We start from the raw sequence: 5,843 nt of genomic DNA on the forward strand, positions 1-5,843 counted from the left end.
CTTAAATAACAATGAGATACATATTCTTTGAGATCAATGAAGTAGCCGCCTAAAGTGGGATTAAGCATGCAAGGAATTGAGGTGATCTCATTCAAATGAATTATGCATGAGTGGGCGAGCAGGTCGATTGTTAACGGGTGTTTATACACACACACACATGTACATACACACATACATACGTATACATACATATATATATATATGTGTGTGTGTGTGTGTGTGTTTATATATATGTGTGTATGTGTGTGTTTATATATATATAAACACACACACATACATACATACATATACATATATATATATATATATATATTCACACACACACACACACATATATATATACATATATATGTATATACATACATATACATAAATTTTTTAATAATATATATTTATTATAACAAATAACCATATTTAATATAATAAAACACACACCCACGCACGTACGTATATATTCTAAATATATATGTATTTAAATAAACATAAAAATTATATATGTATATATATATACGTATGTATGTATGTATATATATATACGTATATATGTGTGTGAGTAAATATATGCAAATACACACATATATGAAGGTGTGCATATGCGAATGTATATATGTGTGCAGACATGTAAATTTTTTATGTGGACATTTTTTTTGTCTATGTGTGCACGTGCACGTGCATGTCTGTGAGATTGTGTGTATGTACACATGCAAATGTGTGTATGTGCATCTATGTATGCATGTGTGCCTATCGATGTGTGCACATGTATTTGTGTATTTCAGTGTGTATTTGTGTATATATATGTAAGTTTATATGCATGTATGTGTATGAGGTTAAGGAAGGGTGTGCCTGTAAGTGTGCATATTTGTGTATGTGCATGTGCATGCGGGTGTGTGCATGTGTTTTTTTATGTGCATGTTTTTTGTGTGCATGTGGTGCGTTGTGTGCATGCACATGCATGTGTTTATGTTGGCATACATATAGATCTATTTATATATACATATATACATACCTATAAATACATATATATATATGTGCGTGTGTGCTCTCTCACATACGTGCACATAATATAATATTGTGTGTATGTGCTAGGGAAAACAAATGAGAAAATGAGAAACTCTCTAATGTGTGTGTGTGTGTGTGTGTGTTTATATATATAAGAAACTCATTCAATGAGCAAATGACTTGATGGTGATAACTAATTATGAGCCTCAATGCATCTAGGCTTGTGGAAAAGAATCATTTTTTTTTTAAGTTCAAAAATGTGAAACTCTCCTATACATACATACATACATATATATATAACTCATTCAATGAGCAAATGACTTGATGGTGACAACTAATTGTGAGCCCCAATGCATTTAGGCATGTGTAAAAAATACGTATAAAAATTTAAAAAATTCTCCTTTCTTCTTTAAGTGAAAGATCTCTCCTTCTCTTTCGCTAAGTGGGGCTCTCCTTTGCTTGCCACATGGTAGGTTACAAGTAATATATATATAGACAAGTAATATATATATAGATGTTATTTAGAAAAACTACATGGGGTATTGAGATCCGTCTCTTAAATGATTTGAGATATATTTATGTGCGCTTAAATTGATCTAAAGTTGCTCTATTAGAAAACTTGGCTAAGAGGTTGCTTTGATTGGCTCAAGATGATGAACCTTCTTTGATAACCGTGAATTGCATCTCTGGAGGGATCACTCTACACACATAGCACCCTAGTGCTATAGAGGGGAGGGACTTACATGCCATACACATGCAAGAAGAGATTAAATAAATAGTCGTTTATGAGAATTTATGGAGGAGGAGATCTAAACGTGTTTACTTACAAAAGGGGGGTAAACAATCATGTAAAAAGATGTAGAAATTCAATCTCTCTTTCTCTCTCTCTCTCTCTCTCTCACACACACACACACACACACACACAACATACAAGATTTCTCTCTTCCACGTTATTTTAGATTGAATAGGTAGTCTTACTTGCTTAAGAAACATTTGGCATCTTTAAAAAATCTAAATTGAATAGGAAGTGTTACTTCTTAAGAAACATTTGGCATCTTTAAAAAATCCTCTTCAAAAAGGTGTTCGTAAAGCAAATTTCAACACAAACTGTAAAGAACTTGAACTATCTTTAAAAAACCCCAATTTTTGGGAAACGATTACTCTTATAGTAAATTTATACTTTCATGTTTTTTAGACTTTCATTTTTATTTGATCATAGGTTCTACACAAGAAGAAAGCTTATAAAACAAATTCTCATAAAAAATTACATCATTATCATTGAGTTCAGTCATTGAGTTCGATCTCTATTAGTTTTTACGCCACAAGTATTTCAAGAACTGTCACTTTTCTTCTCAAAATATGGGCACATACCTTTGAGATATCTATGACAATACTATTTTCATTTAAGTCTAGGTCTGCATTTAGGAAGCTTCGAGTCTACAATCTTGTGTTATATGTTTATAATGATGCACATGTACTAGGCCTAATTTTTGTAGGCATTGTGTTTACATTATTAATATGTTCATATAAATAAAAGTTAAGGTGGATGGCACAGATTCCTTTAGCACAAAAACCGCTCCTTCTCTAAGCCAATTAACTCTATTCTACATAGACTTCACTAACAACCTAACCTAACAAGACATGATAAAGAAAAGAGTGAAATATTTTCATGTGAGTATCATGAAAGGCTCTATATTAAGTGTGTAGGTGTGTCTTCCTTTACCTTGCAGTACTATTAAGAGATTAATGGCATTAGACTTAGTACCACTTCTCTATGCATAATTCATGGTTTATGATCACACTTTCATTTAAGCACGGATTGTAGTAGCAGTGATTATTATATTATATGACATGGATCATAAGTTTGAGTGATCATTAGCATGTGTGTGCGTGTGTTTTCTTGTGGGATGTAGTTAGAATATAAGGAAAGTCATGACTTAACTGTTGTGATTGATGACCATAGATATGAGGTTTGATAATGCCACTTGAGAGCACAAAATGGAGGCATGCTCTTTTAACTAGGTCAAAAATGGGTTTAGTAATGCTTTGTCGTAGTAGCCACACACCAAAAACCATGATAGGATCTTGGACAAGGAGATGTTAATCTACCATATACATTTCTACAACCATATCTTGAATAATTGACATAAGAAAATTAACGATCCAAGACAAAGCATGAATAAAAGCACAAGACAAAAGCATTGGTGCAATCTTTTCTTCCCCCCCCCTTGCCCCTCTTCTCATGCGGGTTTTTAAAATTGTATTGCAAAAATTAGACCAACGAGCCAATAATAGCTTCCCTTATCAAAATTGGGTTTCTTTTTGCAAAAATAAATGTATGTCCACGCATATAAGGTTTTTGCATAAAATATATGACTAAATCATCTAAGCTTATAAATCAACGCCCAACCATACAAAATGGGTGAAATAATATGAAACAAAAAATGTGGTACATGGCAAGCCAAAATAATACCTCATGCAAGACACCATAGTGGGTGTTCATGTGCTATGTACAACCCTCATCAACATCATCAATGTTGATGAGGGTTGTACAATGTTCATGTGCTATGTACAACCCTCATCAACATCATCAATGTTGCACCTGAGTCTCGATGCCATCGCATTGCTGATCACCTTTCTCATAAACGTTAGCCATATTAGTTACAACAATTAATTTTGGGATCCACATAATCAATCCCAAAATGACAATGGAAAATAATCATAACCACATACACCAATAATACACTAGCTCACATTATTTAACATGCCCCAATACTAATAACACTAGCATGGCCCCAAATACATACACCAATAGGAGCCTACAATGAGTGAAAAAAGAAATTCGATTAATTAAGTGCCCTCACCCCCGATACCAATCTGTCAGCATGGTACTATGGTCACCCAAGCATCCCCGAATCACCATAAAGAAATGAGATCTAACATTCCTTCTTGCTTGAGTTAGCATTTGACCTAAAAATTGCTCAGGCATCCATTGAGCCTCTTCTTTAGAATGGTTCTTAAAGGTCAAATCATATTTTGTGTAAACATTAGTTGTGCATGTGGTAGTGTGTTGATGATAGTGTCACGCTCAAGTAATTAGTCTTGATGATCAATGATAGTGTCAGGATCAAGCAATTCTTCTTGATCAACAATAAGTGGTGGTTCTTCATAGAATTGATGTGTAGAAAGTGGTCCTTAAAAAGTTAGTGTGATGGAAAATCTAACCAATAAGCAAGGTTATTAATTTTTTGAATAATGTTAAATGGTTCATAATATCTTGGTGACAATTTCACAATTGGATGCTTCTCTACACTCTTAAGCCTTCTTTCCTCAAATTTTGTAATGCTGCTTAGTATAAGCTTGAGGACATGTAAGACTAGAACTTTTATTCTCCACCCAACCATATCCCAAATGGACCCTAAACACATGGTTATATAGATGCATGACCTTCTAACTTCAGCCCCTTTACCTTTCATTGGCTAGGCATGTGGTCTTTTCACTCTCCCAATGCCTCCTCAACCACCCCTAGGAGGGGGCGCCTACATTTGTGGCATTTGGGCTTTCCTTGTGCACCATCTACATCCCTTTCACTTTAACCTTAATGCTTATTAACTATTGTTTTAGGTATTTCCAATTTGAAATCCCATGAACCTTATTTATATGCAAACCTTTTACATATAAATAATATTTTCTAGTCTTATCTTATAGTGTTTCCAGTCACAGTCTCATAACATTTCCTCCCCCTTGTTGAAAGAAAAGTTTTCATCCTTCAAAACAAACTCAAGAAACCTTTTCTTCAGTGTAGCCACTCTTTTCCAAGTTGATCCTTCTTCTGGTCTATCTTTCCACTTTACTAAACATTCTTTAAACACAGAATGCCAGTTTTCTTTTCTCGATATTCAAGAATATTTTTAGGCTCATGTGGAAGAATAGGTGGTTCTATGAAATCAACTATTTCTTCTTTTCCAATGATGTTGTCATTGTTTCCCATCAATCTACTAACATGAAACACAAGATGCACTCTGAATCCTTTAGGTAAAGCTACCTTGTAAGCTACACTGCTAAATTTTTTATAAGGACCACAATACCTTGGACTTAACTTTGGAACTTTTCTACTTTTTAAAGTTTTTGACTTTTCAGAAACTTTTACATAGACTAAATCACCTTCCTCAAAATTAATTGGTCTTCTTTTACCTTTCTCATAACTAATAGAACGATCTTGCACTCTTTTGACATTGCTTCTTGCAATGTTTAACATGTCTTGCTTGTCTTTGAAAAAGTCTTTCACACTCTTTTTTTTTTTTTTTTTTTGTAACCCAATAGCTATGGGTGCTCTAGGTTGAAATCCATACATTAGCATGAATGGACTAAAACCGGTATAGCAGAATGTTTAGCACTATTATAAGTAAATTTTAATAATGGTAGATACTCATCCCAATAGTTTTGCTTATGATTAACATATGCTCGAATCATATCTTTTAGGACTTGATTAACCCTTTCTGTATGTCCATCGCTTTTTGTGGATGTTCAGCATACTCATACTTAGTTTGGTGTCCAACTTTTTAAACACTTCTTTCCAAAAATGGCTTGTAAATTTTGTATCTCGATTGGTTACTATATCTATTGGCAATCCATACAATTTGTATAGATAATGAATAAACATTCTAGCCAATTTTGGTGTTTTTACTTCTTTTTTAGTTGGTATAAATTGTGCCGGTTTGGTTAACCTATCCACTACTACACACACTGAATCATGTCCTCTACTTGTTCGGGGTAGTCCGACTATGAAATCCATAGAAATACTTTCCCACTTACCCTCAAGTATTTGTAGTGGTTAGAATATT

Source organism: Cibotium barometz, chromosome 25 (assembly GCF_041138505.1).
Source record: "Cibotium barometz isolate CiBa-2024 chromosome 25, ASM4113850v1, whole genome shotgun sequence".
NCBI lineage: Eukaryota > Viridiplantae > Streptophyta > Polypodiopsida > Cyatheales > Cibotiaceae > Cibotium > Cibotium barometz.